Raw genomic sequence first — 12,215 nt, 5'->3', positions numbered from 1 at the left:
GCAAATTAACACTATAAAACACATAATATCTTACAAATCGATATACATATCGTAAAATATATTACAAATTGATACGAAAATTCAACATAATAGCTTACAAATCGATATTAACAAACAAAAGAATATCTCACATATCGATAGTATGTTACTACAACTGCGATTTGCAATACATTGTATATACTGAGTGAATGGACGATACCGAATGGGATAGAGGCTCTTCCTTGCATTTGTAAACAAGCATTCTTGTCAACAAGTCCCAGTGTACAAATATTTTTAATTTTCCAACCATCGAAAAGATAAGATCCACCTGCAATAACAAAACAACGCCTTAATGACACTCACAATGACATATGTTCTTCAATAATAGCATGATGACATGGAAAGGTACTCACGATGCCTTAATGGCACTTGTTGGAATGTTTGTGCTTCATTGCTTTTTTCCATACTGCCTAACAAAAACAAAAAAGAAGAGAAGATTGTAAAAAGAGATGGCTGACAAATGCCCCTATGACGCCCACCAATGATCGAACCAGTCAATCGATTTATAGTTATCTCCATGAGGTAGGAACAAACTCAGGAATGTTTTATAACACAAGGCTGGAACGAGAAGGCGACAATGTGTTGTAACACAAGCTAAAAACCAAGGCAAAAATATGGACTCGAGACAACGACAAAGGGTGCTCTGACAGTAGCAAATGATAGTAAAGAGTGCATCATCAAAAGGAGATCCTGTTATAGCAGATGGTGCAAATGGAATGTTTCGACTTTGAAGAGTTAACATCATCCTCGACTTTCTGGATGAAGGACATTTTTGTCCTTTTCTTGAACTATCATTTCCCTTTTTTGGATAAAGAACATTTTTGTCTTTTTCTCAAACCATCGTTTCATGGCAAGAATAATAGGAAAGGGTATTTAAGTCTTTGCAACTGTACCAGACTTTGATGCTAAGTGATGCCGACACACATGGGGATACAAGCCCCATGTGCTTATATACGTGGTGCTCATTCGGACCCCTGAACACACACTATAGCAAACAGTGCATCTTCGGGGGAGAACACACAACACCCTCCCCACAATTTTGCACAAAACCATCAAAGGAGACAACAGTCAAACTGAACACCCAAAGCACGTTGGGCAGCTCTTGGCTAAATGCTTCTCGACTGAGCAACAACTCTGGTAGAGAGGAGGTAGGCATCGACTATGGTTGGCATTTGCAAAAAAAATAGAAGAAGAAAGGAGGTGGGGCAGTCGGCTATGTGATGTCGGCTACGTTTGCAACAAATAAAGAGAAGAGTCAGGTAGCTAAGGTTTTGCATAAAAAGGGAAACCAGAAGAAGAGGATAAGCAGGGCGGAGCTCGACTAGGATTTGCAAAAGCAAAAAAGAGGAATGAGAGGAGGTGCTCGATTGGGGGTCTGCAAAAGCAGAAAAGGAGACAATGGTTGGGTCGACCACTACTCATGGTAGTGGGTGGCACCTGCAGAGAAGGAGAGGAGGTGCAGACAGTGGCAGTGTGGCTGTCTATAGAAAAAAAATAGAGGAGAAGAAGAAGTTGTGATGGTGATGGAGGTGAGTGGAAGGAAGTGATGGTAGTGGTGAGGCTGGTTCACCCCATCGTTAAAATGGAAAGGAGACGAGGGAAGTAGTAAGAGAGAGAGAGAGAGTGATACAAAAGTGTGTGAGAGACTTGAGAGAGGGAGTGGCTTCAGTGTGAGAAGGAGAAGAGGTTTAGGAGGGGGTTTATATAGGGTTTGGTGTATGATTTCATGCATTGAATGCGGGATTGGAGAGGAGTTAGGTGAGGGAAAAGGGGTTATGCGGCCGAGGAGATGGGGTGAAGTGATGGGTTTTGGGTTAAAAATTCAACCCATTGGCCCATCAAACCCGCATAAAGATCGAGGATGATGATGATGATGCCCAAAAGTAGTGTCGAACCATTTCATTCATGACCAAGGTAAAAGCCAAAGAACAGGAAGCACCATCTCTATGTTCTCAGAAGAACGGGTCATTCAGGAAAGCAGACGGGCAACTAGAGCCTCCTACTTTTTGCTATCGGCAAAGCAAAAAAGGAAACAACCTTTTTTCTATTCAGATGCTCTCAAAAAGTGAAGATCCAATGGATCCTATGTGTTCCAACTGAATGTTTCTAACTTAAGTTTATGTGTGTTCATCCTTTTGGATCGCCTATCGAGATCCAAACCTAATTTCAATTTTTAGACTTAAAAAAAATCAAATTTGCTAAATGATAATTAATAATTAATAATTAAATAAATAATAATAAATCACTAAATATTTGAAATTCACCTATGTAGACCCATTTTGAACTTGTAAATTTCTTAATATTTTATTTAACTATTCTTGAACTTTTTTGAATATTACATTAAATCCAAAGAAGTCACATTCCAACTGGTTAATCTTGCAACCAACTATCTTGGATTTAAGGAGGAACGCTATTTCTACTTTGTTGCTTCTCATCACTTCTTGAATTTGATGTCAAGCCCAACACCCACCCATGCCTCTAATGTTCCATAACAGAAGTATTATTGAAAATAGATGGAGGAAAAAAAATGACCCCAACTCGTTGGACTTGGGAACCTTAGGCGATTCCGCTTCTATCGTCTCCTTTTGCAGGTTTCTGAAAAGCGACTTCATCTTTGATAGATCTGGCCGTTCTCCTGATGAATTAAAAGAGAAGACGGATGTGCATGAAAATGACTTATACGATCTGCTTCAGGAGGGGTTTACGTTCACTTGTTTTTCACTATGGGTGAGTAAGCCCTCTCTTGCTTAAATAAGAGAGATATTATGTTGAGGATTTACTCTCTCTTGGATAGTCGATAACCCGGCGTGAAAGTGGGCAATTGTTTCATGTTATGAGCTTATCCAAAATAAAGCATGATTCATTTTGGATAAAGCTCCATTATGGGCAGTTTCACATGTTGGAGAGAGAGTGGGCCCACCTCTCTCTTTAACGAGTGAGACTCTTCGTGAAAAATAGTCACGGAGATCATGTATGATCAACATCTCCCACTTGTTCTTGTGTAACTAATCATGATGCAAGATTTTGCCTCCCATTATTGGAGTATTTCACTTGCATCAACATTCCTTGAATGAGTTATATTCTTTAGTTTCTCATACAAACATATGTCTTTATTAGACATATCTTAATCCCATACATGATACATATTTCGAGAACATTTTCTCTAATATACCCTTTGTTAAAGGATTAACAATCATATCAGATATAGGTAAATAAATGACTTTGATTTCATTTCTTTCAATCATATCATGAATATAATGGTACTTTACCATTATATGTTTACTTTTAGAATTATCTGCTACACTCTTCATAAAAGATATGATAGCCTGATTATCATAATAAATCTGGACATGCCCATTGGTTATATTCTGCTTTAAATCATTAATGAAGCAATTTATCTAAACGATAAATATGGTAGCTGCATTGCATGTAATATATTCAGCTTCCTAAGTATACTGAGCTACACAACCTTATTTTTTACAAGACCCGAAAACTGCTCCTTTTCTGAGGAGAAAAACATATCCAGAAGTGGATTTACTATCATCTCTGTTGCCTGTAAAGTCAACATCAGAATACCCAGTTAATTCTAAATAATTAGCTTGAAAGCATAATTTCAAGTTTATAGTCCCTTTTAAATATCAAAATATTATTTTTACTGTTTGCTAGTGTGGCCAACCAGGATTACTTTGGTAGCGACTAACGAGGCCAACAACAAAGTTGATATCAGGCCTTGTGCATAGCATACATCAAGCATACAACAACTTGTGCATAAGGGACATTTAGCCTTTCTTGTCCATCACCAGGACTATCATTCTTATTCAATTTGATACATTTTACCACAAGTATTCTAATAGGCTTATAATTACTTATTTTAAATTTCTTGAGTATATGATTTAAATTCCTTTCTTGACTTAAGCTTAAAAGATTAGAGTTTCTATCTCGAGTGATTTTAATTTCCAAAACATAGGATGCTTCTTCTTTGTCTTTCATTTCAAACTGAGAATTTAACCATGACTTGGTTTTGACAATCATATCGTTGTCATTTTCAGTCAGAAAAATGTCATCCACATATAATGAGAGATTAACAAATTTACTCATACTTTTTCAGACATAAACACAGTGGTCAAATTTATTTGCCACAAACCCTAATGATGTAATTGCCTTGTGAAACTTTAAGTACCACTGACATGGTGATTGCTTGAGTCTGTATAGGGATTTTTTTAACCTATATACTTTATCTTCTTTGCCTTTAATTATATAGCTTTCAGGTTGCTCCATGAAAATTATTTTTTTAAGCTCATAATTAAGAAAAGCGATTTTAACATCCATTTGATGTAAATCTAGGTCATAATGAGCTACAATAGTAAGAATTATCCTTATCGAGATGAATTTTGCAACTGGTGAATATGTGTCAATATAATCTAATCCTTCTTTCTAAGAAAAACCCTTAGCAACTAATCTTGCTTTAAATTTATCAATACTACCATCAGACTTGAATTTCTTCTTTAAAATCTATTTACATCCAATGACTTTTTTTTTCTTAGGTAAATTAGTCAATTTCCAGACCTGGTTTTTCTTAATAGACTCAATTTTTTTGTCCATGGCTTTTACCTAGTCTATTGACTTACATGAGTTTATTGTCTCACCATATGACATGTTAACTTTTATATCATCCATGTCTAAAGCATAATATAGTTCCTCCGACATGTAGACATAATAGTCATCTAAGTAAGATGAAGGAGCTCTAGACCTTTCATGCTCAACTTAATACTGATGAGAAGAAAAAGATGGAGAGATTTCAAAAGTTTTGATATTACTTATAGGTTCTTGCAAGTCATCATAATCATAATACAAATCAAGAAGACCATCTCTATTTATTTCAAAAATAATTTTTTCTATGTTTTGATCTTCTAAGAAGATAGCATCTCTACTTTCGATTAAACCCTTATTTGGGTGGCAAAATCTATACCTTTAGATCCTTTGGAATATCTAATGAATATACATCTTATAGATCTGATATCGAGTTTATCTCTTGATCGCTCTATAACCTTTATATGAGATACAGAACTCTATCTACAAAGGTGACTTAGATTAGTTTTTTTTACTATCCATGATTCATAAGGTGTAAAGACAATAACTTTAAAAGGAACCATATTTAAAACATATGTTGTTGTATGTATTGTTTCTCCCCAAAATACTTTAAGTAACAAAACATTAAATAACATACATCTAACCATATCAAGGAGAGTCCTATTAAATCTTTCAGCCACACCATTTTGTTGAGGTGCGTTAGAAGTTATAGTTCATGATCTAAACTCATTGGTTTTGCAATATTCAGAAAATTCATTTGAGGTATATTCTCCTCCTCGATTAGATCGTAAAACTTTAATCTTTCTACCAAATTGGTTTTCGACTTCTTGACGATATTTTTTAAATTTGTCTAATGTTTCATACTTATAAGTTATAAGATATACATAACTGTATCTAAAAAAATTATCAATAAATGATATAAAATATTATATTCCTTTATGAGTTTGAGTCTTGAAAGGACCACAAATGTTAGTGTGTATGATTTTCAATAATTCTAATGCTCTAATAACATTTTGTAGGAAGGGTTTTCTTGCTATTTTTTCATAAATACAAGGTTCACATCTATGAAATATTAAAGTCAGGTATTGATTTTAATTCAAAACGTTTCTTTATCTTTTTTAAGTTAATGTGTTCAAGTCTTTGATGCCAAACATTTACATCCGCATTAAAGACAATATCAATATAAGCAGAAAATGAAAGAATTTTATTCATATCAGAATCATCAATTTTGAACAATACATGATGTTTATCAAAAACTCCATCAAACAAGACTCGACCATGTTTTCACATAATAACTTTTCTTGAGAGAAATCTAACTTTAAAACCTTTGGCAACCAAGGCCGAGACAAATACTAAATTACATCTCATGGACGGTATAAGCAAGACATTAGACAATAATACATTGTTTCTAGAAGTTTTAATGTGATAAGTCTTGATACCCATAACATCAAAGTAGGTATTGTTGCCCATGTACACTCGATATTCACTAGGCTTATACTCGACCATGTCCACCATTCCTTCCTTGATCATTTCTATATGATGTGTTGCCTCAGAGTCTACCCACCATCCAAAAAGCGCTTTGTCCACAAAAGAACATTCTGATATCACGCAGATTATATCTCACATCTCCTTTTGCTAGCCATTTTTGTTGTTCCTGTCATTATTATTGTTTGTTTGACTTCTACAATCTCTCTTGAAGTATCCAGGTTTTCTACACTTGAAGCACTTGGCTTGGGAAGCGACTACCTGTAGCTTGCGAAAAGTTTGACCTTTTTTCTTATCAAATTTGACATTGCCTTTAAAAAATCTCTTCTTAAAATATGAACGTCTAAAACGGCTATAACTGCGATTGGGAGCATCTTTCACGAAGTGTAATTCGCTTTCCCTATTTTGTTGCATATGTTGTTGCTCAATTTTCAGTTGAACATAAAGCTCTTCCAAGGTTAGCCTTTTCAAATTCACCCTAAGAACAATTTGCATAATCTTCTATGAAGATGGGAGACTATGTAGAATAATGGATATCTACATACGGTCAGGGATTACATTCCCAACTATCGTCAGGTCCTTTGCCATAACAAGCATTTTGTTCACATGATCAACAACATTATCATTTTCTTGTATCCAACACAAATTATATTGATCTAGTAGTAATTATATGTGTGTTTCAGAAGTAGTGTCATATTTCTTAGAAATTGCATCAAACATTGACTTAGTTGTAGGATAATCTTCAAACACCCTAATAAGGTAATCATCCATATATGTGAGCATGATGGTTCTGGCCAACATGATGTCCCTTTTATATTTTATAAAAGCAGCTTTGACCTCTTCGGTAGCTCCAACACCAGGGTTCCTAATTTTAGTAGTGAGGGCATTCTCGATGCCCTCTAAAGTTAAAACAAGAGGGATCCTCCTCCTACAAATGTGAAAATTTATGCTATTAAGTTTGTCAGTTTTGGTTAATTCTGTTGCACAAACTCGTTATTTTTTTAAATTTAGATATTTTAAGATGGCAAAACATGATAAGAATAAATTCAACATTCAACAAGTAGATGAATAAAAGAACATTATTCATAAACACATGAAATATAACTTTCACAATTAGCAATTTCATGAAGAACTACCCTATTATTTTATGTAAGTGCTGAAAAATATGTATGATAATCAATTGTTTGATTTTTAAAGAAAAATAAGCAAATATGCACTTTCTATGCACTTTCTATAATTTCAGAAAACTACCCTGTTATTTTATGCAAGTACTAAGCAAATATTCACTTTCTAAGCACTTCTTGTAATTTAAAAAAAAATCAGAAAGGAGCGCTGCAAAAAAAAAATAATCAAGAAAAAACATTTAAAAAAAGAGAGGTTTTCTGTAAAAAATCAGAAAACTAACCCTATTCTAGATAATATTTTCTGGGTTTAGGTCTATTTCTAGAATTACGATAAAAATTGAGAACCTCTGCTATAATTTAGGGATATAGATGTCAAATACAACAAAGTTTAATGCTAGTGTAGTAATTTAATAACAACATGATAGAACATGTATTAACCGTAAAGGACAAGGACAAAAATGTAACTTACATGTGCAGGGGCATGACCATAATTAAAAAAAAGACTAGGGATAAATAAGTAATACAACCATTTAGGGACTTGACCGAATATTTTAGAAAAGACCTCGGGCAAATTGTAATATTACCTGACAAGGATATGACCAAAATTTTTGAAAAAGACCTGGCGCACTATCGTATTTTCACCTGTAAAAGTATATAAAAGGGACACATCTTTCTTGAAAAAACTGGAATCTTCTCAATAAAGCTTCTGTTGTGTTTTTTTTTTTGAGTCAACGAGAAACTGTTGATCGATGTTGGTTCATTTATCGGGAAAAGAAAGCTGACAATGGTACCTCAGGGCGTCGAAGCTGCCCAGAGGTCACTGGAGCGACGTTGCCCGCTATAGTAGGAGTGGAAGATGGAAAAAAAACTCTCATATTTGTTCTCCAGAGGGCGATGGGGTTTTGAACAGCCAACTTATGCAGCTAGCATGTTGGGTCACCGAAAAATATAGAAACAATGGTACCTCAGGGGCGTCGGAGCTACCCAGAGGTCATCACATGTTGTTACAGCGATGAAAGAAAAAATAGATCAATCGTCCTACCGGATGAGGCCGTCGTTCGATCTGTCGGTTGGATTGTAAAAAAAAAGATGTGTTGCCAGAGATAAAAAAACAGGTTATCCCCTCTTGTTTTTTTTTCCAATAAGCCCCTTTGAGATTGATTGATCTTGTTGGATTTTTTTTTCTTCCTCTCTTTTTTTATTTTTGTTTTTATTTACCAAAGTTGCCCGATGTCGGTGGCCTTCTTTTAAAAGAAACAAAGGAGAGAGAGGTTGTCAGTTACTGGCGACCCTCTAAAAAGAAAACTTTCTTCCTCTTCCTTTTTTTTTTGAGGTCGCCTGTAAAAGGCGACCTTCCAAAAGAAACTGGGTCTGAAATCGGAAGTAGAAGGGATTTGTGTTTGATTCTCACCCCCCCCCCCTTTTTTTTAATATCACTAGCAGATCCGAGTCAAGGTTTGTTTTCCTTGTTATTTTTTGTAAAGAGGGACAAGGGTCGCCATCTCATGTGCCTAAAAAAGAGCACTGACATGTTTTTGCCGATTTGATTTTTTGGTGATCGGTGATTCGTGACTCCGAGCATCAAACAACGATCCAGAGATGGTCCTGCTCTAACTACCAACCTGATGGATCAAAAGAGAAAACAAATGTGTGTGAGGATGACTTATATGGCCTGCTTCAAGAGGGGTTTGCGCTCATTCGTTCTTCACTATCGGTGAGTAAGCCCTCTCTTGCTTAAATAAGAGAGATATGGTGTTGGAGATTTACTCCCTCTTGGGTAGCCAATAACCCAACGTGAAAGTGGCAACCAAGGTTGTTAAATGCGATGAGGTGAAGCAAGGCATTGAGCACGTTATGAAGCGAGGCGTTAGAGCGTAAGCTTCATGATCAATCAGGGTCCAATCGAACCCGATCCATTTTCACCCCCAAGTCCCCGACCCCTAGGGCATCCTTCTCTCTCTCTCTCGCTTTCTCTCTGAACAACTCATAGGAAGCAATGACAAAATTCTCTTCTTCCCTAAAGAAAAGAAAAAAGAAACAAAGAACAAAGAAGAAGAAAAGGAGGGAGTAAAGTGAAGGTAATCTTGGGAGGGTAGAAGGGCTCAAGGAATGATGTATCTGTACAACATGACGCTGCAGTGGGCGACTCGAGTGGTGTGTGCGATGCATGGCAGCTTCGTGGGTGGAAAGACGCAGGAGATCGTGGTGGCGCGGGGAAAGGTGTTGGAGCTCCTCATCCCCAATGACACTGGTAAGCTCCAGACCCTCCTCTTCGTCGAGGTCTTCGGCGTCGTCCGCTCCCTCGCCCAGTTCTGCCTCACCGGCTCCCAGAAGGACTACGTCGTTGTTGGGTCCGACTCCGGTCGCATCGTCATCCTCGAGTACAACAAGGAGTGCAACACCTTCGACAAGGTCCACCAGAAGACCTTCAGCAAGTCCAGCTGTCGCTGAATCATCCCCGACCAGTTCCTCGCCGTCGACCCCAAGGGTCGTGCCGTCATGATCGGTGCCTGCGAGAAGCAGAAGCTCGTCTACGTCCTCAACCGCGACACCGCTGCTCGCCTCACCATCTCCTCTCCTCTCGAGGCTCATAAGTCCCACACCCTCGTCTACTCAATCGTTGTCGTCGACTGCGACAACTCCGCCTTTGCCGCCATCGAGCTCGACTACTTCGAAGCCGACCAAGACCCCTCCGGCCATGCTGCCATTGACGCTCAGAAGCATCTCACCTTCTACGAACTTGACCTCGGCTCTCCCGCAAGTGGTCTGAGCCCATTGACAACGGCGCCAACCTGCTTGTCACCATCCCTAGCAGCGGATTTTGGCAGGAAAGCGGCGGTTTGTAGGGACTACACAGATGCATACGCTTAAGAAATAAAGCGCGTTTCGACTTGATGCGTGCACTTCACATGAGTTAAGCGTGCGTTTCAAGCCTGAAACGCCTCACTGCAATGCCTCGGTACCTTGAGCGTGCGCTTCGCCTCTGAGGCGTACGCTTCAGGTACTGAGGCGTACGTCTCTCACAACACTGGTGGCAACCATTTCACGTTCTAAGCTTATCCAAAATGACTCGGCAGTTTCACTCGTTGGAGAGAGAGTGGGCCCACCTCTCTCTTCAACGAGTGAGACTCTTCGTGAAACATGACCACATATGACCAACATCTCCCTCCTCTCCTTCGGCTTATGTCGAGGTTGAGTCCTAAAGCTCTTGATGAACACCCTTGCTGACTGCTGGTCTCTTGCGCTTAGGAAGGACACAGCCAGGAGTAGGCCTAATATCCTTACCGCCTGGGCAACCCCTACACGACCCTTTACTCTGTTTGGAGTGGGTCCTGGTCCTGGGTATTTAGGAATGCCTTAATGTACCAAGCTGTGAAACATTTAACAAATATAAAGAGGGGAAGCAACAATGGATGAGTAGGAATGACATAAAAGAAGTAGATAAAACTTGCTAAAAATGTATTATATATATATCTAGGTTTACTTAAACTATGATTTCTGAAAAAATATAATTCTTATTACAAAAAATGCTTTTTCTGCTTCTAGAAAGTTTTGTTTATACTAGAAAAAACAGGCTTTTTATTTAAAAAAAAAATGATCATGAAGTTTGGAAAGCATGAAAAAAAATGATTTCAAAGTCATGTTTTAACTCTTTTCGGGGAAGCGTGGAGTTTCCCGCTTCCTAAGAATAAGCTTTCTCATATAGCAAGAAGCTTAAAAAAACTATGGGTTTTACCTTTATTTTGACAACTATGATAAGTAGTTTTGTAGAAAAATTTTCAAGGCTCAACTTTTTATTGAAACTCTCGAGATCTAAAGATTATTTTAAAGGTTGAGATCTGTATGAAATACCATTTTGGCCTTTGGCTTGAAAATTTGTGTTTTTTCTTGCCTAACATACAATACAGGCACTTAAGTACTTTTATTATACATAACTCAAGATTAACATGAGGAACTGCAAGTGGTTTCTATTTGACACATTCTAGTGAAGAATTAAAAGGTAGAATGTGCAAAAGTAGTGATTTTAAAATGATTTTTTAGCTAAAAAAATCTAGCTTCATTAAGAAAAGTTTTTTTTTCGCTGACCCCAATTGTTTTGGGATGAAGGCGTAATTGTTGTTGTTGTTTGTTGTTGTATAATTTATACATAAATAATAAAGACATGGCCACCAAATACGTAGCAATAAATTATTTAAATTTAACATAAATAACAATGAGCTATTTATAAAATATCAAAAACATTACTTTAGAGTTTTTTCTGTTATACCACAATAGGTGTCAATGGGTCGGGTTTGACCCGGATCTGACCTGTACCCAATCTTATAAGGTAAGGGTTTGGTGATAAATAAGGTCTGATTAAATATATGGAGCTGGGTATGGTTTGTGAAATTTCATTCCAGATAAGAAACTGACCCGAGTTTCGACAAAGATCCAATGTTTTACCTAAGTCCGAACCAAACCAACCCGTTGACACTCCTATACCACACGTCCAAATCGATGTGTCCTTGATGTCTTTATCCCGATGTCTCCTCCGCTTGTTGGTTGGAGCTCTTAGTGCACGTCACTTTTGTGTTGGGGGACGTTGCAAGTTCAAAACCCAATGGAATGATGTACAACCCCAGCTTGCCTATAAAGGTGGAAAAAAAAATGAAAACTGAGACCCTGGGTTTGAAATCAAGTAGACAATCATTCTCGCTCTGTCAGATCCGTTTTCTGAATACAGGTCTAAGTATTGAACTAAGACCCGGTTCAATTTAGTTCGAGTGTTTAGGTCCAGGTCTGGGTAGGTCATGCATGGGTCAGTGACTCAGGTATAAATTGGGTTGAGTATATTCTGGTTGGGTTTTGAACAGATCCGTTTTTTATAGGGTCTAAAAATTGGAGCCCAATGGCTTATTAGGTCTAAAAATTGAACACAGACGTGACCCAATTTGATTTGGATTTGAAATTATAGACCCGTATGAATTATGGATTTGG

The 12,215-nt window shown here is 37.4% G+C and overlaps 1 pseudogene; it reads left to right on the top strand.

Annotated features, from left to right (window-relative positions):
- The first annotated feature begins 9,350 nt into the window (after window positions 1-9,350).
- LOC149822282 (spliceosome-associated protein 130 A pseudogene) lies at window positions 9,351-9,689 on the top strand (annotated as a pseudogene).
- The last annotated feature ends 2,526 nt before the right edge of the window (window positions 9,690-12,215 follow it).

The sequence above is a fragment of the Nuphar pumila genome, chromosome 11, assembly GCF_984573655.1.
Source record: "Nuphar pumila chromosome 11, dmNupPumi1.hap1.1, whole genome shotgun sequence".
NCBI lineage: Eukaryota > Viridiplantae > Streptophyta > Magnoliopsida > Nymphaeales > Nymphaeaceae > Nuphar > Nuphar pumila.
This window is presented reverse-complemented; position numbering and strand designations above follow the sequence as displayed.